This window comes from Hemitrygon akajei, unplaced genomic scaffold, assembly GCF_048418815.1.
Source record: "Hemitrygon akajei unplaced genomic scaffold, sHemAka1.3 Scf000118, whole genome shotgun sequence".
NCBI lineage: Eukaryota > Metazoa > Chordata > Chondrichthyes > Myliobatiformes > Dasyatidae > Hemitrygon > Hemitrygon akajei.
Window position 1 is genome coordinate 1,120,872 of NW_027332004.1, and position 26,643 is coordinate 1,147,514.

The 26,643-nt window shown below is 42.8% G+C and overlaps 2 protein-coding genes across 5 annotated transcripts in view; one reads left to right on the forward strand and one right to left on the reverse strand.

Annotated features, from left to right (window-relative positions):
- Positions 1-26,643, reverse strand: part of LOC140723535 (NACHT, LRR and PYD domains-containing protein 3-like) — a 488,497-nt gene that overhangs the window by 124,333 nt on the left and 337,521 nt on the right. The gene's annotated exons all lie outside the window — the stretch shown is intronic.
- The window catches only part of LOC140723552 (uncharacterized), a 44,595-nt gene continuing 21,118 nt past the window's right edge, over positions 3,167-26,643 (forward strand). Inside the window, exons 1-4 of the mRNA XM_073038126.1 lie at positions 3,167-3,306; positions 7,821-7,993; positions 9,188-9,360; positions 19,650-19,945. The gene's annotated coding sequence lies outside the window, so the exon portion shown is untranslated. The remainder of the gene's footprint in view (positions 3,307-7,820; positions 7,994-9,187; positions 9,361-19,649; positions 19,946-26,643) is intronic.

The window sequence follows — 26,643 nt, forward strand, 5'->3', positions numbered from 1 at the left end:
AAATTTCTCTTTAGTGTCTAACTTGAACCCACATCCACCACTTCCACTGGCAGCTCATGCCACACTCTCACCAACCTCTGAGTGAAGAATCCCCCTTCAGATTCCCCAAGAGTATTTCACCTTTCACCCTGAAATATCAAGTGTGACAGTGGGAGAGTGTGTATTGAACCGGTGGAAAGAGCAGAGGTACTTAATGTATACTTTACTTCAGTTTTCGCTATGGAAAAGGAGCTTAGTGATTTTAATGGATTGGATAGTGGACTACTTGACAGATAGACCTCAGTATGTGCGTTTGGGAGACTGTAGGTCTGACACGGTGGTCAGCAGCACAGGGGCGCCGCAGGGAACCGTACTCTCTCCGGTCCTGTTCACCCTGTACACATCAGACTTCCAATATAACTCGGAGTCCTGCCATGTGCAGAAGTTCGCTGATGACACGGCCATAGTGGGGTGTGTCAGGAATGGACAGGAGGAGGAGTATAGGAAACTGATACAGGACTTTGTGATATGGTGCAACTCAAACAACCTGCGTCTCAATATCACCAAGACCAAGGAGATGGTGGTGGACTTTAGGAGATCTAGGCCTCATATGGAGCCAGTGATCATTAATGGAGAATGTGTGGAGCAGGTTAAGACCTACAAGTATCTGGGAGTACAGTTAGACGAGAAGCTAGACTGGTCTGCCAACACAGATGCCTTGTGCAGGAAGGCACAGAGTCGACTGTACTTCCTAAGAAGGTTGGCGTCATTCAATGTCTGTAGTGAGATGCTGAAGATGTTCTATAGGTCAGTTGTGGAGAGCGCCCTCTTCTTTGTGGTGGCGTGTTGGGGAGGAAGCATTAAGAAGAGGGACGCCTCACGTCTTAATAAGCTGGTAAGGAAGGCGGGCTCTGTCGTGGGCAAAGTACTGGAGAGTTTAACATCGGTAGCTGAGCGAAGGGCGCTGAGTAGGCTACGGTCAATTATGGATAACTCTGAACATCCTCTACATAGCACCATCCAGAGACAGAGAAGTAGTTTCAGCGACAGGTTACTATCGATGCAATGCTCCTCAGACAGGATGAAGAGGTCAATACTCCCCAATGCCATTAGGCTTTACAATTCTACCGCCAGGACTTAAGAACTTTTTAAAAGCTATTATTAATGCTTTTTGAGATAGTGATTTAGATGCATATCATATTCTTTTACTGAGTTAAGTATTGTATGTAATTAGTTTTGCTACAACAAGTGTATGGGACATTGGAAAAAAGTTGAATTTCCCCATGGGGATGAATAAAGTATCTATCTATCTATCTATCTATCTATCTATCTATCTATCTATCTATCTATCTATCTATCTAGTGATGACTTGCAGCAGACTGAAAAGCTTGAGCATGTAGATATTAAGAAAGAGGATGTGCTGCAGCTTTTGGAAAGCATCAAGTTGGATAAGTCGCCGGGACTGGATGAGATGTACCCCGGACTACTGTGGGGGGCGAGGGGGGAGGTTGCTGAGCCTCTGGCAATCATCGTTGCATCATCAATGGGGACCAGAGAGTTTCCAGATGATTGGAGGGTTGCGGATGTTGTTCCTTTATTCAAGAAAGGGAGTAGGGATAGTCCAGGAAATTATAGACCAGTGATTCTTACCTCAGTGGTTGGTAAGTTGATGGAGAAGTTCCTGAGTGGCAGAATTTATGAACACTTGGAGAGGTATTATATGACTAGTAATAGTCAGCATTACTTTGTCAAGGACAGGTCGTGCCTTACAAGCCCGATTGAATTTTTTGACGATATGACTGAGCACTTTGATGAAGGAAGAACAGTCGATGTAGTGTATATGGATTTCAGCAAGGCATTTGATAAGGTACTCCATGAAAGGCTTACTAAGTAAGGAGGCATGGGATCCAAGGGAACATTGCTTTGTGGATCCAGAACTGGCTTGCCCACTGAAGGCAAAGAGTGGTTGTAGACGGGTCATATTCTGCATGGAGGCCGGTGACCAGTGGAGTGCCTCAGGGATCTGTTCTGGGACCCTTACCTATTTGTGATTTTTTAAATGACCTGGATGAGGAAGTGGAGGGATGGGTTGGTAAGTTTACTGATGACACAAAGGTTGGATGTTTTGTGGATAGTGTGGATGGCTGTCAGAGTTTACAGCGGGACATTGATAGGATGCAGAACAGGGCTGAGTTGTGGCAGATGGAGTTCAGCCCAGGTAAGTGTGAAGTGGTTCATTTTAGTAGGTCAAATATGATGGCAGTGAAAATGTCGGGACTGAGATGAGGAGAAATGTCTCCACGCCGAGGGTGGTGAATGTCTGTAAATCTACACCACAGAGGGTGTTGAAGACGCGGTGATCGTCCTCACATAAAACAGAGGCTGGCAGATTTGTGGAGACCCAAGAGATCGAGAAAATGAGGATCGGTAGAAGCATGTGGCTGAGATGGGAGAGTAGCCTCCATCTTGCTGATGGTTGGAGGGGCCGAATGGCCTCCTCCTGTTGTTTCTCACTTAATGTTTCAGTGTTCCTGTCCAGTGAGGCCAGAGGAATGTGAATAGAAATGAGTGTTTATAAACATAGACTGATTTAAATGACAAACACGAGGAAATTTGCAGATGCTGGAAATTCAAGCAACACACACAAAATGCCGGTGGAACGCAGCAGGTTAGGCAGCATCTATAGGGAGAAGCGCTGTCCACGTTTCGGAACGTTTCAGGACTGTCGAAGGGTCTCGGCCCGAAGCGTCGACAGTGCTTCTCCCTATAGATGCTGCCTGACCTGCTGCGTTCCACCGGAATTTTGTGTGTGTTGACTGATTTTAACGAAACCTGCTCATTTTCTGTGTGGGTCTGAATTGTGTGTCGGGATGGGAAGTGAATCGAAACTATAACTCTGAGAACTCTGTGACCTGGGGCTGGACGGAAAGTGATCGGGGAAGATATCGAGGGAAAATCTAAATACGTATGGAAATGATATACGGAAATAATGAAATAATTTGGGAAATGCGGCAGTGGGTAGGGCAGTATGTGAAGGGCGAGGAACAGTCACCGGTCACATGGGAGACCCTCCAGCGTCACGTGATCATGTTTTACTGCAGATCGGCAGCATTTGCGGGGTTGTTTCCGTGGCCCCGCCCACCGGCTGTGCCGCATGAAGCACAGTGCGCATGCTCACATGCCCGAGCAAGGCAGTGATGTTTTTTTCGTTCTTTGTGGAAGTGGGTCCGGGTTCGGGATCAGGATCCGGAGGGGGTCCTCGCCCCCTTGGACGGCGAGCCGGAGACGGATTATGCTCTGCGGGGCAACACCAACAATTTCCCTTCGGTGAGTATTGAAGCCGGTCCCGAGCGGGGAGGTCTGACGTTGAGCAGTGACTTAACTTTCCCGAACTCAAACAAAAGAAAATCTGCAGTTGCTGGAAATTCGAGCAACGCGCACAAAATGTTGGAGGAACTCAGCAGTCCGGGCAGAATCTAGGGGAAGAATACAGTCGACATTACCGGCCGAAACCCTTCGGCAGGACTGGAGAATAAAAGATGGGGGTGGGGAGGGAAGAGAGAAACACAGGGTGATCGGTGAAACCTGAAGGGGGAGGGGATGAACTTTCCCGAACTGGCGGCCTCGCCTCGCTTCCTTCACAGAATCTGCCGGTGTCGGTCCGGGTTGTGAGACCTTCACACCGAACCGTCTGAGATGAGCCGCCGCTCAGCCCCTGGTGTTCTGGTCCTATTAGCAGGATGAAGTAAAACATATTTTTGTATTGTTACTGACAGAGAATTGTCTAATTTGTGTCCCGTGTGTTATCTGAATGTACTTGCCTGTGATGCTGCTACAAGTCAGTGTTTCTCTGTACCTGTACCTTCCCGTACTTGTGCACTTGGCAATAAATTCAACAAGACCTGAGAAATCTCAGTGATATTTGATTAGTGATGATCATCTTGGCAGCTCGGTAGGTCGAATGTATGCGACAGTACACTGTTAAATGCAAAACCCTGAACAGTGTTAATGATCAGAGGGATCTTAGACTCCAAGTTCATCGCTCCCTGAAAGAGACTGCACAGATTGATCGGGTGGTTAAGAAGGCAAATGGCATGGTTGTCTTTATCAGTTGAAGCATTGAGTTCAAAAGTCGGGAAGTTGTGTTGCAGCTTTATAAAACTCGTTAGACCACATCTGGAGTGTTTCATACAGTTCTGGTCGCTCCCATTCTCGGAAGGATATCGGGGCTTTGGAGAGGGCGCAGAAAAGGTTTACCAGGATATTGCCTGGATTAGAGGGCCTGAGCTATAACGGGAGGTTGGACAAACTTGTGTTGTTTTCTCCGGAGCCAGCTGGGGCGAGACTGGATAGACGTTTATAAGATTACCAGAGGATTAGAAGCCATGTCTCAGAAAGGCTGCGTCCATTATCAAGGACCTCCAGCACCCAGGGCATGTGGTTTTCTCAATGTTACCAGCAGGTAAGGAGGTACAGAAGTCTGAAGGCTCACACTCAGTGATTCAGGAACAGTTTCTTCCCCTCTGCCATCCGATTGCTAAATGGATATTGAACCCTTGAACACTACCTCACATTTAAAACATATAGTATTTCTGTTTGTTGCACGATTTTTAATTTATTCACAGTGTTACGTACCCCGTAACTGGGTGTCTGACCAGCAGAGAAAGAAGAATCCGTTGGAGTCTGGTGGTACCAAACTAAAGGTGTTTATTAGTAAACTACACAATACACTATCAAAAATGCAAATATACATATAAAACAAGTTAGCAGTAATAAACCTAAAAGTGTAGGAATAATAATAATAAATAATAAACTAGCTCTATCGATGTCTAGGGGTAAATGAATTGTCATAGGAAAGTATAGAGTTCAGTTCATAAATGCTGAGGTGGTTATGGCTGTTGTATTGAAATCGTTGGAGAGAGAGTGAGAGCGAGCGAGATGTAACAGCAACAGCTGCGGCAGGCAAACCTTTTGTGGCTTTCTTAATCCATCCTATCGTTATGGCCATTCAGTTATGACCCCTCCCTCCTTCAGCTAGACCATTCTTCTGTGGTGGACTCATCACTCTGGCATGAGTGGACACACACACAAGTCCCCACTGGCCCTGCTGTAACACTGTGAGCTTTACTGACCGATCTCCTGGTTCGGTCTCCGAAGGTGGTGTCTGAAGGGTGTCTCTCCAGACCTGCCTTTTATCCCCACTCACGGGGTCTCAGCTATCCATCAACTCTGAATGACCGTGTCCATCAAATCAGGCCACTACTGCTATCTCCTGAGGAATGTTAAGGAGCAAAGTGAAGTCCTTGTAGTGGAAGGTAAATAATCCAGGAAGAGTCATAATACAGTAAATCAACAGTCTCTCTCCCCCTCTTATCTGTAGCAGATGTTCTTGCCTGGGCTTTATCTCTCTCTTTCATGAGCAGCATAACAACAGCAATAGTTTGTAGTTCTCAGGAGGGGGGTTGGGAATGGTTAACTCTGCACCCCATTGTCCATCAGGTCTGTTCATCACTCATAACAACAGAAACATAGAAAACCTACAGCACAATACAAGCCCTTCGGCCCACTAAGTTGTGCCAACATGTCCCTACCTTCGGAATTACTATGGTTACCCATAGCCCTCTATTTTTCTAAGCTAGTTTTTCTTTATTTTTCTCCAGTGTCTCTAGGTACCTATCCAAAAGACACTATCATACCCACCTCCACCACCGTTGCTGGTAGCCAATTCCACACACTCACCACTCTCTGAGTAAAAAACTTATCCCTATCATTTCCTCTGCAACTACACACGAGCACCTTAAACCTGTGCTGTCTTGTCATAACCATTTCAGACCTGGGAAAAAGTCTCTGACTATCCACACGATCAATGCCTCTCACCATCTTATACACCTCTATCAGGTCACCTCTCATCCTCCGTTGCTCCAAGTAGAAAAGGCCGAGTTCACTCAAACAATTTTAAAAAGGCATGCTCCCCAAACCAGGTAACATCTGTGTAAATCTCTGCAACCTTTCTATGGTTTCCACATGCTTCATGTAGTGAGGCAACCAGATTGAGCACATTGGGGTGTGACCAGCATCAGATATAGCTGCAACATTACGTCTCGGCTCCTAAATTTAATCCCGCGATTGAGGAAGGTCAATGCACCATATGCCTTCTTAACCACAGAGTCAACCTGCGTAGCAGCTTTGAATGTCCTATGGACTGGGAACCCAAGATCCCTCTGATCCTCCACACTGCCAAGAGTCTTACCATTAATACTATATTCTGCCATCATGTTTGACCTAACAAAATGAACCACTTCACACTTATGCTGGTTGAACTCCATTTGCCACTTCTTAGCTCATTTTTGCATCCTATCGATGTCCCGCTGAAACCTCTGACAGCTCTCCACCCTATCCACAGCTCCCCCAACCTTTGTGTCATCAGCAAATTTACTAACCCATCCCTCCACTTCCTCATCCAGGTCATTCATAAAAATCATGAAGAGTAAGGGCCCCAGATATATGTATACTGTAATTGATTTAGTTATTTTTATTATTTTAATTAGGGTTTTTTTGTTCTATATTATGTATTGCATTGAACTGCTGCTGCACAGTTAACAAATTTTCTGACACACGCCATTCATAATAAACCTGATTGTGATTCTGAGTGGACTGATGATATATTTTTCCTGGGGCTTGAAATGTCTGATACATTTCAGGTGAGAGGAGATCTGAGCGGCAGGTTTGCTTCTTTCCACAGAGTGGTGGGAGACCCCACTGGTCACATGATCACATTTGCCCCTCCCATTTAACAACTGATGGGCAGCATCTGCCCATCTGTTTCTGAGGCACTCACTTCGCGCATGCTCTCTGTCTCCGGCTGGGCGGTGTTTTCATTTCCGCTCAGTGCTGAAGTACTTCATCTGTGGGATTGGGAAAGGGTCCTCATCTTCTGGGTGGGGGAGCCAGGGATCTGGATAACTGTCTGCGGGCTGAAGATATTGCGTTCCCATTGTTGAGTATTGAGACCAGTCCCGAGCAGGGAGATCCGTTGTTGGCCGTGAGCCCTGAACTGATCACTAATTACTCATTTATTTTCCGATTATCTGGGCTTGTCAAAAATGTGTGGACTTCACTTGACCTGCATTGAACGATTCAAACCAGGAGCCCAGGCTGTCTATTTCCGCAGAGTTGAAATGGAAGTCCCGCCAATAGGTCATGTGAGGCTGTGTGCCGCAGATCTGCCCCGCCCTCCGCTTTGTGACGCAAGATCACATAGTGTGATTTTCGCCACTGTGTTCATTAACTTCCCTGAACTCGCCTTGTTTCCTGAGGCTCCTCACATTTGTCCTTGAGCTTTCTGGCTGTTTTGTCTTCTCCCAGACTGGGGTGGGTGAGAAAGGAGAACATCCCAGGTTATGGGGATCTTTGATCTCACTGCCTGCTTTACCGAGGGACTGGGAAGTCTCGGGGGGAGAGTGGTTTCTGTGATGTGCATGTGGCCGAGTGGTTAAGCAATCTGAAGATCATGAGTTCGAGCCTCAGGCCAGGCAGTGTGTTGTATCCTTGAGCATGGCACTTAACCACACATTGCTCCTGCACGTTTATAGCCCAGATGGATCAAATCACCTAATCCTGTTCCTGTGTCTTATGTATTACCATGACAGAATGGTGGCTCCTTCTTATCCCATATTGTTTTGTGATGCGTGAGGGACAATAAAAGATTGTTCACTGAGATTATTATATTTGGCTTCAACGTTTAAATTTCAGTGAGTTTTGTTCTTAGTAACATTAAGCAGAAATGTGTGGTTCTCCTTTTCATTGTTAATGTGCTTCATTATCTCTCTGGTTAATGTTAGACCTGCGGTGAGAGGTTTATTGGAAGAAAAACCCCAACTGGAAGCAAACCACGGCTGAAGATGTGGGAATAGCAACAAGTGAACCAGCCCGAGTACTGAGAGCATCAACTGGAGAGAACACCTCTGAATCAGCTGACTTGGAGTTCCCAGTGAGTCAGTGAGGAGGAAGTTTGGTGAGTCTCATTTACTCAAACACTGGTCCTTTATACCTGTACAATAGAAGGTGGGAAATAGTTGGAGTGAGACTAAATGTGCCCAGAAGAACCATTTATGCCTCTGTCAGACACAGTTGCAATCACACCAGTTCTGGTAATGTGCTTCCAGCAGCCCAGCCCTTTAAAATCACTCGCATTTTGTGGAAGTCAGATCTGGATAAAGTGGTGGAAATCGGGCAGAATCTCAAGTTGCTGGAGATCTGCATTAAAAACTGAAAATGAAGTCATTGTGACAAAATGTTTTTAACCTGAATTGTAAAGATTGTTCCTCTCCCCACAGCTGTTCCTTACATGCTGAGCAGTTTGTTAATTCCAATTTCTTTTTATTACATTCACTCTGGATTGGTTTATGTTTCCTGAAATGTACCGTTTTAATATGGACATGGAAATGGCTCACTCTGTGATAGTAGAACAGTAAAGTAACCACAACTTTCCCCTGCAAATGACCCTGGTACCAATTAGTTTGTTATTCCTAGAAATGTGTTCAGTACAGTTGCTGCGAACAAGGTTTACAAGAATAATCTCAGGAATGTTCGGCGTTATGTATGAGGAGCATTTGATGGCTCTGGACCTGTGCTCAATGGAGTTCAGAGGGACGGTGGGGGTGGTGGAGGGATGTATGGTTAAGTAAACCTACCAACTGCTGAAAAGCCTGGATACAGTGGACATGGAGAGGATGTTTCCATTAGACTGTGATCTGACAGCACAGTCTCGGAATAAAGAAGCTTCCCTTTAAAACTGAGAGGAGAAGAATTTTTTGGCCAGAAGATGTCTGATCTGTGGAATTGGTTGCCACAGAGGCTGGTTGAAGCTGCCATTTGGGTATATTTATGACAGAGATTAACATATTCCTGATTGCTGAGTAGCTCAGGGTTACAGGAGGAAGGCAGGAATATGGTGTTGGAATGAAAATCAGCTGTGGTTAAATGGTGGGGCAGACCAGATGGATCGAATCATCTAATTCTGTTCCTGACTGAATGATGGCTCCTCCTTATCCCGTATCATTTTGTGATGTGTGAATGACAATAAAAAAATGTTTACTGAGATCATTATATCAGCCTTCAACGTTTTGTTCTTAGTAACATTAACCAGAAATGTTTGGTTCTCCTTTTTATTGTTATTGTGCTTCATTATCTCTCTGGTTAAAGTTAGACCTGCGGTGAGAGGTTTATTGGAAGAAAAAGCCCAACTAGAAGCAAACCACGGCTGAAGACGAGGGAACAGCAACAAGTGAACCAGCCTGAGGACTGAAAGCATTAACTGGAGAGAACAGCTCTGCCTCAAGAGACTTGGAGATTCCATTTATTCAGTCAGGAGAAAGTTTGGTGAGTCTCATTTACTCAAGCACTGATCCTTTAGACATTACATACCTGTATAAGGGAAGGTGGGGTATAGTTGGAGTGAGACTGAATGTGCCCAGAAGAACCATTTATGCCTCTGTCAGACCCAGTTGCAATCACTCCAGGTCTGGTAATGAGCTTCCAGCTTCCAGCCCTTTAAAACCACTCCTATTCTGTGGAAGTCGAATCTGGAGAGAGTCACTCAGAGACCGTATAAGTACAAACACTTTGTTCCAAGCACCTGAGGCTTACTCAGTTAGTCACTCAGACAGGCACAGTCGATGACTGTCCCCACCCAATCCACTAACTGACTAACAATTCCCCTTACACCACAGATCTATCCATCCAGATACTCCCCACGCAACACAGGCTGGAACCAAAGATATTTACTACATGACCCACCCCTATAGACAAATTACAGAACAGTCATAATGGCTTCCAGACACAGAACAGACTGAAGCTGTCCTATCTCTTCGCATGAGTGCACATGGAGATAAGCATCCTGAAACCCTAGCTAGCTACCCTCAAGAAGAAACAAGGCTCAGCATGGCTTAGCACATCGGTTGATCATCAGCAGTTTCTTTCAGAAAAACAGGCTGCTATTGTTTAATGAAGTGTTAACCATTTACATACTTTATCATTCCCTCCTTTAGATCATTACATGATCAACAAAGCAGTAACTTTTTACAGAGAAAGCAACCAAGTACAGATTTGACTTCTCAGTGGGTAAAGACAGTGTACAACAGTAATTATAACAAAGATATGTACAACTATTAGGCCATAATGCAGTATCATGCCCCACATAATACCAAACAGGCCTTCAAAGATCTCCGTTTTGATCCTTCGGTGAACCCGTGTAAATCCTGCCCTACTTTCTTGATGCTGTCAATCTCTTTTGCAGTGTGCTCGGAGAGGGATGTAATGTTAGCAGATTCATCAGGGATATAGGTTCAACATTCTGTGTCAATAATAGCACAGGTTCCCCCTTTCTCAGCTAGGATAAAATCTAAAGCCATACAATTCTGTAGGACTGTTTGCCAGATTGCAATCATTTCAGTGGATATTTCTGTTACTTGGGCCTGTGTTTCTGTCAGGGCCCCTGCAGTATTGTGGCCAGCTCCTCAAGTGCTGTAGCCAAATTGATTATCTCTCATGAATTCCCGGCTACTCCATAGGAGAGAAAAGTAATCATCCAAAATCAATCAGTCTCAGTTATTCCTCTCTGCTGCTGGGCACCTGCAAGTATGGCCAGGATGCATGTTTCCCAGTATTGGAAGTTCCGTTTGGTGGGGGACTGAGACACCATTCCTCAAAACACTGACAGCCACAGTCATCTATGACTGGACCACAGGTCCTCATCTCACTTCCCCGGATGTTATTTGAGAAAGCCCAGGCTGAGAGTTCCTCACTCTGGTTGAGCGGGATTACTGACATTGGAACCTTAGTTTTACCATGCTGTGGAATCTCAGCACAAACCCAGCAGGCCCCTAGTTCTACCTGTTTGGCATAGGTATGACAGAAAGACAGAAATGTGTTAACATGGGGGCCCCCTTACGTCTCAAAGACATAAACATGAACACCACTAACAACCAATACATTCCCGTTAGTCCGAGAGAGACCTTCTACACAGTACCTTCAGTAACATGTTTGGCACCTAATGATGTATCCACCGAGATTGCCCCTTCAGTTTCACAGCCGTGGGACTGGTCGGCAACACCTAATATGGTCCTCTCCACCGAGGTCCAAGATTCCCTCAATCCCAGTTGTTTGTCAGGAAAAAAATATCCCAGGTTCCATGGTGGGATAGTCACCCCCCTCTGCAGAGTAGTTCTCTTCCTTGTAAGCCTGTCGTACCTGTGAATGTATGCTTGGAAAATTTTGGTTAGTTGGCATATATATGTCCCCATGTCTTCCCCTCGGGTATGAATATCCAATTTTGCTGGTAGACTTTCTGGGAGCAATGGTACACAAGGTCTTATTCCCCAGGGTGTCATCATGGGCCATCCATAAATGATTTCAGCTGGTGACAACCCTGTTTTCCCCTGTGGGGTAACCCTCATATGGAACTGGGTGACGGTAGGACCTTCAACCGAGTCCAGTCTCCACTGTTAGTTTGGCCAGTTTACTCTTCAGAGTGCCATTGGCTCTCTCCGGTGTGCCAGCGGCCCGAGGGTGGTGTACACAGTGGAATTGTTGCTTGATAGCTAGTTCGTTACGTACGCCTTTGTTTACCTTCATCACGAAGTGTGGGTCATTGTCAGAGCTCAGCATCTCTGGCAGGCCGTACCTGGGAATTATTTCCCGTAATAATACCTTCACAACAGTCATAACAGTATTATTGGTAGTTGGAACAGCTTCAACCCATCTACTAAACACATCTATAATAACTAAGCAGTATCTATAGCAATGTACTCTAGGCAATTCAATAAAATCAACTTGTAGACACAAAAAGGTCCACCTGTCAAGGGAGTCATACCCGGTGTGCAGGGTACAGGATACCAACCATTCCCTCCTTTCCCAGGTGTGTACAATTATGTATATGATCGACCAATATTGGTAAAAACTGTGTAGGAACACAAACCTGTCCCACTGGGGTGATCCAAAAACCTAGGTCGGGGTCTTTCGGGCACCCCATCGGGGACCACAGTTTTCACTCCTCCTCAGAGGCGTCCCCCTGAGAAGAACAAAACTCGAGGTAGCTGTAGAGCGGTGAGTAAGTTGTTTACAAAGGTGGCATTACTAATGGGGTGGCCAGAGGAAGTCAGGAATCCCCATGTTCCCAGAGAGCCCTGTAGTCATGTACAATTCCAAATGCATAACGGGAGTCTGTGTAAACGTTCCCACTTTAGTCTGTTGCTGGGATACAGGCACCAGTCAGAGCAAACAGCTCAGCCTTCTGGGCAGAGACAGCTGCTTCAAAAGAGGCCTGTTCAATTACTTCACTGTCCATCACTATCGCATAGCCAGGATATCGTTTTCCTGCTGGAGCCACAAAGGAGCTTCCTTCCTCATAAAACTTTGCCTCGGGATTGAGGGGATATTGCTAAATGGATGGGAGAGTCTGTCCTTCTTTCATGGTGATCCAGACAGGGGGACAGTTGGTGCGACAGATTTCTTGGCCTGAAATTACACAGAGATGGGATACAGCATCTTGGGATTGGACACTATTAAAAGGTTGTCTTACCAGATATCCCGTCTTCACCTCAGACTCCTTCCCGTATTAGACTAGACCCGCGGCCAAGTCTTGCCAGTCTCCCTCGGTGCTGGAGGCTTGTTTCGTTAGGGTGTAGGCCAGGAACCCTGGGCTCTTTGGCTTGAACCCAGGGCAAACACTAACAGTGGTATTGGGAACCACCAGTTCTGTCTGTCGCCAAAGGAAATCCGGAAATTCGGCCAGTAATGCAATACCGTCTCTTTCTTTAACCTGTCTAATCACCGTGACTGGGAACTTCTGTCCATCGAGGGGTGCATAATATTGGCTTTCCTCAGTGGCGCACCCCGTAGGGTCAAAGCACAGAGTCACATGAGGGTCGGCTGCTGGCCGAAGGAGTGGAGTCTAAATTAAGTGCCCTCCACTTGGGGGTCGGAAACCGGGGAAGCTGGCGGTTGTTCACCTGTCAAGGGTGACAGCATTGTCTGTGCAAAGAATCTCGACTTCCAACAGACAGAGCAAGTCTCTCCCTGCTAGATTACACCCCCCCCCCCCCCCATCTGGTGGTGACTGTAAATGAAACCTCACACTGGCTCCCCTGGAATTCCACCTGCAGTGGCTGGGTACGTGAATACGTACGTTCCGTGCCTTCGAACCCTGACAGAGTGATTATAATGTCTGATAGCTGGAATCCCTTTTCCAATACTATTTCCTGATCGAGAGTGGTTGTGGTTGCCTCATATCAATCATAAACGGAACTGGATTTCCAGCAACTTGCAATATTACATTGGGCTCTTCCTGAGGGTTGGCACTCATGGTTGGAAGCATCTTCTTGTCAGTTTCTAAACGGGTTGTTGTCCCTACCTGTCCTGTGCTAGGTTTTTTCTCCCATTTCTGTTCCTCAGATATAGCCCGCTCGCGTCCTTCTTCCCGCTGAACATATTCAGCTTTAATATTAGTTCCCTTTGGGGTTGATTGAGATTCGAAAGTTGGGTCCTAATGATATGTCAAAGCTCGTCACATTTGATTTCGGTCATTGTCAGTCCAATCCATATTATTTGTTTTAATCATGTTGGCTAACTTAGTTGGTAAGCATTGGAGCAGTAGGGCATTAAACTGGGGGGGACAGATTTGCTTGGTCTCCTGCGAAGGTGCCGTAGCAGGCCACAAATCGCTCTCAATAGTCTGGTCCTGATTCCCCAGGCTTAGGTTTGCATTCAGGTACTTTAGTGATGTTTACAGGTTGCTGGAGAGCCCTTTCCAAAGCTTGAATGATTTGGTCCATCTGTTCATTCTCACTATGTTTTTCCGCCTGTGACTGCTGATAGGTTTGGTATCTCAATTCTGCCTTCCATTTCCACCCCTCATCAGCTGAGAGAATCATGCAGCAGAGACCAAATAAATCTTGCGGAGTCACATTAAACTTTTGTGTAGTACTGTGGACACACTGAGCAAACTGTGCTGGTTTTTCTTTTCTATCTGGGGCCTGATTCATGATCATTATCATTTCTTGAGGCTTCTAGGGTGCATACACAGGAATCACTGAGAGCTGTCCCTCCTCCTAGTCCTAGGGGGAGCATTTGCTACTGTTGTTCAGGAGGATTTAAACTAATGTGGCAGGGGGATAGGAACAAGTGCAGAGAGACAGAGGGGTGCAAAATGAGAGTAGAAGCAAAAAGTAGTAAGGTGAAAAGTAAAAGTGGCAGGCAGTCAAATCCAGGGCAAAAATCAAAAAGGGCCACTTTTCAATGTAATTGTATAAGGGCTAAGAGTGTTGTAAAAACAAGCCTGAAGGCTTTGTGTGTCAATGCATGGAACATTCGTAATAAGGTGGATGAATTGAATGTGCAGATAGTTATTAATGAATATGATATATTTGGAATCACAGAGACATGGCTCCAGAATGACCAAGGATGGGAGCTCAACATCCAGGGATATTCAATATTCAGGCGGGAAAGACAGGAAAGAAAAGGGGGTGGGGTAGCGTTGCTGGTTAGAGAAGAGATTAACGCAATAGAAAGGAAGGACGTTAGCCTGGAGGATGTGGAATCGATATGGGTAGAGCTGCGTAACACTAAGGGGCATAAAACGCTGGTGGGATTTGTGTACAGGCCACCTAACAGTAGTAGTGAAGTTGGGGATGGCATTAAACAGGAAATTAGAAATGCGTGCAAAAAAGAAACAGCAGTTATAATGGGTGACTTCAATCTACATATAGATTGGGTGAACCAAATTGGTAAGGGTGCAGAGGAAGAGGATTTCTTAGAATGTGTGCGGGATGGTTTTCTGAACCAACATGTCGAGGAACCAACTAGAGAGCAGGTCATTCTAGACTGGGTATTGAGCAATGGGGAAGGGTTAATTAGCAATCTTGTCATGCGAGGCCCCTTGTGTAAGAGTGACCATAATATGGTGGAATTCTTCAACAAGATGGAGAGTGACATAGTTAATTCAGAACCAAATGTTCTGAACTTAAAGAAGGGCAACTTTGAAGATATGAGATGTGAATTAGCTAAGACAGACTGGCAAATGATATTTAAAGGGTCGACAGTGGATAGAAACATAGAAAATAGGTGCAGGAGTAGGCCATTCGGCCCTTCGAGCCTGCACCGCCATTCAGTATGATCATGGCTGATCATCCAACTCAGAACCCTGTACCTGCTTTCTCTCCATATCCCCGATCCCTTTAGCCACAAGGGCCGTATCCAAATATAGCCAATGAACTGACCTCAACTGTTTCCTGTAGCAGAGAATTCCACAGATTCTCCACTCTCTGTGTGAAGAAGTTTTTCCTCATCTCGGTCCGAAAAGTCTTCCCCTTTAACCTTAAACTGTGAGCCCTCGTTCTGGACTTCTCCAACATCGGAAACAATCTTCCTGCATCTAGTCTGTCCAATCCCTTTAGAATTGTATACGTTTCAATAAGATCCCCCATCAATCTTCAAAATTCCAGTGAGTATAAGCCTAGTCGATCCAGTCTTTCTTCATATGAAAGTCCTGTCATCCCAGGAATCAATCTGGTGAACCTTCTTTGTACTCCCTCTCTGGCAAGAATGACTTTCCTCAGATTAGGGGACCAAAACTGCACATAATACTCTAGGTGCGGTCTCACCAAGGCCTTGTACAACTGCAGTAGAACCTCCCTGCTCCTGTACTCAAATCCTTTTGCTATGAATGCCAGCATACCTTTCACCTTTTTCACCACCTGCTGTACCTGCATGCCTCCCTTCAATTACTGGTGTACAATGACACCCAGGTCTCTTTGCACCTCCCCTTTTCCTAATCGGCCACCGTTCAGATAATAATCTGTTTTCCTGTTCTTGCAACCAAAATGGATAACCTCATATTTATCCACATTAAATTGCATTTGCCATGAATTTGCCCACTCACCTAACCTATCCAAGTCACCCTGCATCCTCTTAGCATCCTCCTCATAGCTAACACCGTCGCCCAGCTTCGTGTCATCTGCAAACTTGGAGATGCTGCATTTAATTCCCTTGTCTAAATCATTTTTTTATATAACAAATAAAACATTTATTAAACACGGAAAAACAAACTCCCAAAAGTAGACAAACCGCTAACGTAACCGGAAATCAGCTGCTGTGCGGCAGCATAAACAGTTCTTAAAACGATGTTGCAAAAAACAGTTCTTCAAAGTAGTACTGCAAAAGTTCAAAATGCTTACAGTCCATTAAAGGAGAGACTTTTTAGACAATTTAAATTCTCTTTCACGTCGTGTTGTTGTGGTACCCAGTCGAACTATACTTTTCCCGGAGAATTTACGAAGATGAAAATGAAACGGCTTAAAGGCACTGACCTTTCCTTTACAAAACTGTGCCCAATCCTCTCTGCTATATTTCGCAGGGATTAACATGGGGACAGCCAACGAATTCTTTCTGAATGAGGATCAAACAAGGTCGAACCTGTTTTACCGTCGAAGTCGACTTTTCATGATCTTTTAGCTCCCGAACTCCGATCTTCACTCTCCACTGATTTTTAAATGGCAGTATTATAAAGCTGTCGATGACCTTTTAAACTTTAGGCATTAATTAAAACTCCACCTTTCAACCAAAAAACGAGATAACAATTCCTTCTCTATTGTCAAATAGTTTCTTTGATGCTTATTAAATTTCTTAGAAAAGTAAGCTACTGGATGATCAACCTCATCACCCTCATTACTTTGCATTAATACTGCTCCTGCAGCCTCATCACTAGCATCTACAACTAATGAAAAAGGTTTTTCAAAGTCAGGTGCCTTAAGCACAGGTTGTTGAAATATCATAGTTTTCAATTTTTCAAATGCTTCTTTTAAAAAATATTTATTTATTTATTAAATTTTAGAAAAGTACAAAGAATAAACGTAATGATAAATAGTGAGAAAAATAATATTAACCCTCCCCCCTCCCCCCTTAAACCTTATCTAAAGAGAGGAAAAAAAAGAGAAAGTTTGCCTGGATATCGGAGGATCCCCACATGCTCCATGGAGTTCAAAATAATTTTAATATTTATTTTTACTTTCCCCAGTTACTTTATAATTTTATCTTCAAAGGACCTATGTATTTAATCCTATCTTTTGTAGGTATGGGAGTCAAATTTTCAAAAATATATCATATTCATTTCTTAGATTGTATGTAATTTTTTCAAGTGGAATACAACTATGTATTTCATTAATTCAACAATCCATAGTTAAATATAAATCAGATTTCCAAGTAACTGCGATAACTTTTTTGGCTACTGCCAATGCAATTTTTATAAATTTTATCTGATACTTATTCAATTTAAGTTTCGGTATTGTCCCTTCAATGTCTCCTAATAAAAATAATACTGGACTATGTGGGAGTTGTACTCCAGTAATTTGTTCCAATAAAAGTCTTAGATTTATCCAAAATGGTTGAATTTTAAAACAAGACCAAGTGGAATGTAAAAAAGTACCAATTTCTTGATTACATCGAAAACATTGGTCAGACATATTTGAATTTAACCTATTTATTTTCTGTGGTGTTATATATAATTGATGTAAAAAATTATATTGTATTAATCTAAGTCGAACATTTATTGTATTTCTCATACTATCAGAACATAATCTTGACCAGTTTTTTCCATCAATTTTAACATTCAAATCAAATTCCCATTTTTGTCTTGATTTATGAATTCCTGATTTAATTGTCTGTTTTTGAATCAAATTATACATACAAGATGTAAATTTTTTAATTTTACCTTTTCGAATTAATATTTCTATTTCACTAGATTTTGGCATCAACGTTGGTTGACCCAGCTTTTCTCGTAAATAAGCCTTTAATTGAAAATAACAGAACAGAGTGTTATTTGATATTTTATATCTATTTTTTAATTGATCAAACGACATCAATATACCTCCTTCAAAACAATCACCTATATATTTAATCCCCTTTTGGAACCAATTACCGTAGATTCCGGACTACAGAGCGCACCTGATTATTAGCCGCAGGCTCTAATTTTAGAAATAAAATCAATTTTTTAATTGTAAAGGCCGCACCGGATTTTAGGCCGCACCGCTACTTTTAAATATACATACGTATCGGTAACACAAATTACGTTGCATATACTTTTTTACTGAACAGCACGAACAACATTCCAATATCTCCTAGCGACTGGTAAAAATATATATATTGCAGCCTACCAGGAAAAGTTATTGATCGACTTTAACTTAAAAGCAGCGTTTTCGATCGGGTCTAATCGGGTCTGACACGCTTGCGCAATGCGATCGGGTCTAATCGGGTCTGACGCTTGCGCATTGCGATCGGGTCTAATCGGGTCTGACAAGCTTGCGCATTGCGATCGGGTCTAATCGGGTCTGACAAGCTTGCGCAATGCGATCGGGTCTAATCGGGTCTGACGCTTGCGCATTGCGATCGGGTCTAATCGGATCTGACGCTTGCGCAATGCGATCGGGTCTAATCGGGTCTGACACGCTTGCGCAATGCGATCGGGTCTAATCGGGTCTGACGCGCTTGCGCAATGCGCTCGGGTCTAATCGGGTCTGACGCTTGCGCATTGCGATCGGGTCTAATCGGGTCTGACGCTTGCGCAATGCGCTCGAGTCTAATCGGGTCTGACGCTTGCGCATTGCGATGTGGTCTAATCGGGTCTGACGCGCTCGGGTCTTGCTTCGAGTATTTTCCATGTTGATGAGGGTGAGTACAAATGACTGATTTACAATAATTTAATTGTGAAAGTGCGCTTGATTTATCGTACAATTTCATTGGACCTCTGTGAACTACTCATCAATTTTATTGGTCTACTGTTACGAGGCAAAATGTTTACGAGGCGGCATGAAAAAAAAACCATGTATTAGCCGCTCTGGATTATAGGCCGCAGAGTTCAAAGCTGTTCAAAATGTGGGAAAAAAGTAGCGGCTTATAATCTGGAATCTACGGTATGTAAAAGTTTATTATCTATTCTAAAAGGAATAAGCCTATTTTGAATTAAAGTTCTTTTTGCTAATAAAGATTTCTTTATCTCATCGTCCATAGTTACCTTATTCCATAAATCAATCAAGTGTCTTAATATAGGAGATTCTTTTTTTCCCGTATCCATTTAGATTCCCATTTACATATATAATCTTCTGGTATATTTTCTCCTATCTTATCTAATTTTATTCTAATCCATGCTGGTTTTTCTTCATAAAAAAAAGACGCAATAAATCTAAGTTGATTTGCTTTATAATAATTCTTAAAATTTGGAAGTTGTAACCCTCCTAAATCAAATTTACATGTCAATTTTTCCAATGATATTCTTGACATCTTTCCTTTCCAAACAAATTTCCTTACATATTTATTCAGTTCTTGAAAAAACTTCTGAGGTAATTGTATTGGTAAAGTTTGAAATAAATATTGCAATCTAGGAAATATATTCATTTTTACAGCATTAACTCTACCTATTAATGTTATTGGCAACATCATCCATTTATCAAGATCCTCTTTTTTTAATAATGGCAAATAATTTTGTTTATATAAATTTTTTCCATCATTATCAACTCTAATACCTAAATATTTTATCCCGTTTATTGACCATCGAAATTGAGTTACTAATCGACATTGATTATAATTTCCTTTGGTAAGGGGTAAAATTTCACTCGTTTCAGATTTTCGGAGAAGGACTTCTGAGAATCGGAGCAAGAGTGAGGCGGAAGCCATTTTGAATTTTACCGGTTTTCATCTGAGTTGAGAGAGGTGGGACTGTGCAGGCATGTGACGTCGGGCAGTGAAGTGCGGGAGATTTAAAAGGAACACAGCCCAATACAGTGGGCAGCGTCATTGCGGGCAGTGGAGTGAGCCGGGAGTAGAGTGGAGGCCTAAGGGCTTTGGCTCAACGGGCTTCGGCGGAACCGGGCGAGGCGAGGAAGACCGGAGCTGCAGAGCTCTCACAGCTAGTTGCTTGGTAAGTATTGGTAAGTAGTCCTGCTTCCTTTTACACTTATGACTTTAAAAGTATTGTTAAATAGTGTGATAGTTAGCTGTATTGGGGCAAAGGATTCTTGCATAACTAATACTAGTACATTAAGTTAACTATATAGCATGGAGCAGGTGATGTGTTACTGCTGCGAGATGTGGGAACCGGTGGACCCCATTGAGGGACACGGCGACTACATTTGCAGCAAGTGTTTGTTGCTCGAGGAAATCCAGCTTCATATTGATGAGCTGCAGTCCGAGCTTCAGACACTGCGACACATCAGGGAGGGGGAGAGTTACCTGGACTCTGTGTACCAGGAGATAGCCACACCTAATAGATTAACTAATGTAGATTGCAGTCAAGCACAGGATGGTGTGGCTATGAGTGAGGCAAGTAGGGGAATCCAGGAGGTAGGGCTGGAAGAGATGCAGGCCTTGCTCTTGTCCAACAGATTCGAGGCTTTAACTCCCTGTGAGGGCAGGAGCGGGGACTGTGGGGAGGATGAGCAACCTGCCCATAGCACCATGGAGTGGGGGGCCATTCCAGAGGGGGGAGTCAATAGAAATGTTGTAGTAATAGGGGACAGCATCGTCAGGGGGATAGATAGGGTTCTCTGCAACCGAGAGCGAGAGTCCCGAAGGCTATGTTGCCTGCCTGGTGCCAGGGTTAAGGACATCTCTTCTGGGCTGGAGAGAAACTTGCAGTGGGAGGGGGAGGATCCAGTTGTCTTAATACACATCGGTACCAATGACATAGATAGGACAAGGAAGAAGGTTCTGTTACAGGAATATGAGCAGCTAGGGGTCAAATTAAAAAACAGAACCTCAGGGGTAATAATCTCTGGATTATTACCTGAGCCACGAGCAAATTTGGCTAGGTTAAATAAAATTAGGGAGTTAAACGCGTGGCTCAAAGACTGGTGTGGGAGAAGTGGGGTTTGCTTCTTGGGACACTGGCACCAGTACTGGGACAGGAGAGAACTGTTCCGGAGGGACGGGCTTCACCTGAACCGGGCTGGGATTAGTGTCCTGGTGAATCATATAACTAGGGCTGCAGAGAGGTCTTTAAACTAACTAGTGGGGGGGAGGATTCTAGAGAGCAAATAATTAAAAAGACAATGGAGAAGGTAATAGATGTAGGTAAAAGTGGAGGAATAAAAAGACAGAGTGTGTCAGGAGGGGAAAGAATGTACGGAGATAAGCGTAAAGTTGTACAAAAGGAAAAGGTAGGAAATAAGTGTCAAACATATTTGAAAGTCCTTTATTTGAATGCACGTAGTATTAGGAATAAAATTGATGAGTTGATGGTACAAATAATTACGTATGGTTATGATATTGTGGCAATTACGGAAACATGGCTGCAGGGTGACCAGGACTGGGAATTAAACATACAACGGTATTCGACAATTAGGAGAGACAGGCAAGAAGGAAAAGGAGGTGGGGTGGCTATGTTAATAAAGCAAGAAATCACTGCAATAAAGCAAAATGATATTGGCTCAAAGGATCAGGATAACGAAACAATTTGGGTAGAAATAAGAAATAGTAAAGGGAAAAGAGCAGTGGTGGGAGTAGTCTATAGGCCTCCAAACAGCTGTAACTCAGTTGGTCGGAGCATAAATCAGGAAATAGTTGGGGCTTGTAATAAGGGAACAGCTATAATTATGGGGGATTTTATCTTTCATATTGACTGGACTAATCAAGTGGGACACAGCAGCCTTGAAGAAGAGTTTATTGAGTGTATTCGGGATGGGTTCCTTGAACAATACGTTACTGAGCCAACAAGGGGGCAAGCAGTCTTAGATCTGGTCCTGTGTAATGAGACAGGACTAATAAAAAAATGTCCTAGTAAAGGATCCTCTTGGAATGAGTGACCATAGCAAGGTCGAATTCCATATTCAATTAGAGGATGAGAGGGTTGGATCTCAAACAAGCGTACTGAGCTTAAATAAAGGAGACAATGATGGTATGAGAGCGGAATTGCTTAAGATGGATTGGGAAAATAGATTAAAGGGTAGATCGGTACTTGATCAGTGGTGTATATTTAAGGAGTTATTTTACAACTATCAAGAAAAATATATTCCACTGAAGAAAAAAGTGTGTAAAAGAAAAAATAGTTATCCATGGCTAAGTAAAGAAATAAAGCAAAGTATACGACTAAAAAGAAAGTTATATAAGGTAGCTAAATCTAGTGGGAAGATTGAAGATCGAGAAGCTTTTAAAGATCAGCAGCAAATAACAAAAAGATTGATTAAGAAGGGGAAGATAGATTATGAAAGTAAATTGGCGATAAACATAAAAGCAGATAGTAAGAGTTTTTATAGTTACATAAAAAGAAAAATGCTGGCTAAAGTAAATGTTGGTCCCCTAGAAGATGAGACCAGGAAATTAATGGTAGGGGACATGGAGATGGCGGAAACGCTGAACAAATATTTTGTATCAGTTTTTACAGTAGAGGACACTCAAATTATCCCAACACTCGATAAACAGGGGGCTCGAGGGGGAGAGAAGCTAACTATGATTCAAATCACCAAGGAAATGGTACTTGATAAATTAATGGGACTGAAGGTGGATAAATCCCCTGGACCAGATGGCTTGCATCCTAGGGTCTTAAGGGAAGTGGCGTTCGGGATTGTGGATGCATTAGTGATAATTTTTCAAAACTCGCTGGACTCGGCAGTGGCCCGGCAGATTGGAAAAATGCTAATGTAACTCCTTTATTTAAAAAGGGCAATAGTCAGAAGGCGGGGAATTATAGGCCAGTTAGCCTAACATCTGTGGTTGGCAAAATGTTGGAATCGATAATTAAGGAAACAGTAACAAGGCATTTGGATAAACATAGCTTAATAGGACAAAGTCAGCATGGCTTTACAAAAGGGAAGTCATGTTTGACAAATTTGTTGGAGTTCTTTGAGGACATAACATATATGGTAGATAAAGGGGAACCAGTGGATGTGGTGTATTTGGACTTCCAAAAGGCATTTGACAAGGTGCCACACCAAAGATTATTACTTAAAGTAAAAAATCATGGGATTGGGGATAATACTCTGGCATGGGTGGAGGATTGGCTTTCTAACAGAAAACAGAGAGTTGGGATAAATGGTTTATTCTCAGACTGGCAGTTGGTGACTAGTGGTGTTCCGCAGGGGTCGGTGTTGGGACCCCAACTCTTTACAATCTATATTAATGATTTGGAGAAAGGGACTAAGTGCAACGTATCGAAGTTTGCTGATGACACAAAGATGGGAGGGAGTGTAATGAGTGCGGAGGACATTGAAACCCTGCAGGGGGACATAGATAGGCTGAGTGATTGGGCAGACATTTGGCAGATGAAATATAATACTGACAAGTGTGAGGTCTTGCACTTTGGCAGGAAAAATAATAGAGCAAGTTATTATCTAAATGGAGAGAAACTGGAAAGTGCTTCTGTGCAAAGGGATCTGGGGGTCCTGGTGCAGGAAACACAAAAAGTTAGTATGCAAGTGCAGCAGGTGGTCAAGAAGGCCAATGGAATGCTGGCTTTTATTGCTAGGGGGATGGAGTATAAGAACAGGGAGGTCTTACTGCAGTTGTACCGGGTATTGGTGAGACGACACCTGGAGTACTGCGTGCAGTTCTGGTGTCCATATTTAAGAAAGGACATACTGGCTCTCGAGGCAGTGCAGAGAAGGTTCACTAGGTTAATTCAGGGGATGGGTGGGTTGATGTATGATTAGAGGTTAAGTAGATTGGGACTCTACTCATTGGAGTTCCGAAGAATGAGAGGCGATCTTATTGAAACATATAAGATTGTGAAGGGGCTTGATCGGGTGGATGCGGGGAGAATGTTCCCAATGATGGGTGAAACTAGGACTAGGGGGCATAATCTTAAAATAAGGGGATGCCATTCCAGGACTGAGATGCGGAGAAATTTCTTCACTCAGAGGGTAGTGGGGCTGTGGAATTTACTGCCCCAGAGAGCTGTGGAAGCTACTACACTCAATAAATTCAAAACGGAGATAGACATTTTCCTGGATAAAAATGGCATTAGGGGATATGGTGAGCGAGCAGGTAAGTGGACATGAGGCTAGGTTTAGATCAGCCATGTGATCTCTTGGACCAGTTTTCGATAGCCTGGATGGGTCGGAGAGGAATTTTCCAGATTTTTTCTCCTCAATTGGCAACTTGTTTTTTTTTTCCCCGGGTGATCACATGGGTTTGGGCGGGATGAATAATAAAATAAAATGGGCGGCATGGTGCCCTGTTGATTGGCACTGTTGCCTTGTGGGATTCGGTGAAAACTAGAGTTAAGATTGGATCAGCCATGATCTTGTTGAATGGCGGAGCAGGCTTGAGGGGCCGATTGGCCTACTCCTGCTCCTATCTCTTATGTTCTTATGTACTTTATACCCTGATACTTTCCCATATTCTTCCAATTTAAAAGATAATCTTTGCAAAGATTGCAATGGGTTTGTTAAATAAATCAAAACATTATCAGCAAATAAATTAATCTTATATTATTCTTGATTAACTCTAAAGCCCCCAATGTCTGAATCTGTTCTAATTAATTCAGCTAATGGTTCTATTGCCAATACAAATAAAGCAGGTGATAATGGGCAGCCTCGTCTAGTTGACCTCGTTAAGCAAAATGGTGTTGAAATCTGACCATTTGTAGCTACTTTAGCTTGAGGATTAGTATTTAAGGTTTTAATCCATTGTATAAAAGATTTTTCTAACTCATATTTTTCCAATACCTTAAATAAAAAATCCCATTCCAATCTATCAAATGCTTTTTCTGCACCCAAAGCAACTGCCACACTCATTTCCTCTCTTTTTTGTGCCAAATGAATTATACTAAGTAACCGGGTTATATTATCCATTGATTGTCTGTTTTTAATAAAACCTGTTTGATCCATATGTATTAATTTTGGTAAATATTTAGATATTCTATTAGATAAAATTTTTGCGATTATTTTATAATCTGTATTCAACAAAGAAATAGGCCTATATGATGATGGTTTTAAAGGATCCCTGTTTTTTTTGGCAATACAGTTATGATCACTGTTAAAAAAGATTGTGGGAGTTTATGCATTCTTTCCACTTGGTATATTAATTCCATAAAAGGAGGAATTAATAAATCTTTTTTTTTATAAAATTCAGGAGGAAAACCATCTTCTCCTGGAGATTTATTACTCTGAAGTGATCCTAAAGCTTCTTCAACCTCTTTTAATATAAAGGGCCTATCTAATCATTTCTGTTCTTCCAAATTTAATTTTGGAAGGGTTATTTGTGATAAAAATTTATCTATCTCAGCAATCTTATTTTGTGATTCTGATTGATACAGTTCAGTATAAATTTTTTTTAAAGTTTCATTAATTTCTAAAGGTTTATAAGTAATCTTATTTACACTTGTTCTAATTGCATTTATTGTTTTAGAAGCCTGTTCTGTTTTCAACTGCCAAGCAAGAATTTTATGTGATCTTTCACCTAATTTGTAATATTTCTGTTTAGTTCTCATAATTACTTTTTCTGTACTATATGTCTGGAGTGTATTATATTGTAGTTTTTTATTAACAAGTTGTCTTCATTTTTCTTCTGTCAGATATCTCCTCATCTAATCATTAATATATATTGTAAACAACTGATGTGCCAGCACTGAGCCTTACGGTACCCTACTAGTCACTGCCTGCCATTCAGAAAAGGTCCCGTTTACTCCCACTCTTTGCTTCCTGTCTGCCAACCAATTCTCTATCCACATCAATACCATACCCCCAATACCATGTGCTTTATGTTTACACACTAATCTCCTGTGTGGGACCTTGTCAATAGCCTTTTGAAAATCTAAATATACCACATCTACTGGCTCTCCCGTATCCACTCTACTAGTTACATCTTCAAAAAATTCTATACGATTTGTTACGTATTCAGGCAACAATAAATATATATGAGTTAGGCAAGGGTTTTTATAACAAATAACACGTTTATTAAACACTGAAAACAAACCCCCCAAAAGTAAACAAACATTAGCTTAACCGGAATTCAGCTGCTGTGCGGCAGATTCACAGTTCTTAATAGCATTGCAGTTCAAACAGTTCTTAAAGCGGTATTGAAAAAAAAACAGTTCTTTAAAGCGGTATGCCGAAAGTTCAAAAGCTCACAGTCCATTTAAAAGGAGAGACTTTTTAAGGCGATTTAAATTCTCTTCCACGTCGTTGTCCTTCTATCCCCAGCATCGAACTTTCCCACGAAGAATTTTATGAAATATAACGGCTTAAAGGCACTGACCTTCCTTCCACACTATTCTCAATCTCCCGCTATCCCAGCAGAGATTAACACGAGAACAGTCAACGAAATCCTTCCAAATGAGGATCACACAAGGTCGAACTTTCCACCGTCGAAAATCGATTCTCCTCGATCTTTATCTTCCAGATTCTTATCTTCACTCTCCACCAGCAAAGAAACCGCTGGCAATGACCCTTTAAACTTTAGGCATTAGATAAAACTTCATTTTTCAACTAAACTGCGTCATCATATTAAATCACGCAGTGACATGAAGTCATCTTGGCAAATCTAGCCACGAACTGCCCCACCTGACAGGGTGGGTCTTCCTTTTATACCCTGTTAAAAAAACCTGTCACATGACCTCTACTGGCGGGAAAATGACGTCACTCCACCATCACAAAACCATTACCTCAAGTCCAGTATAACTTC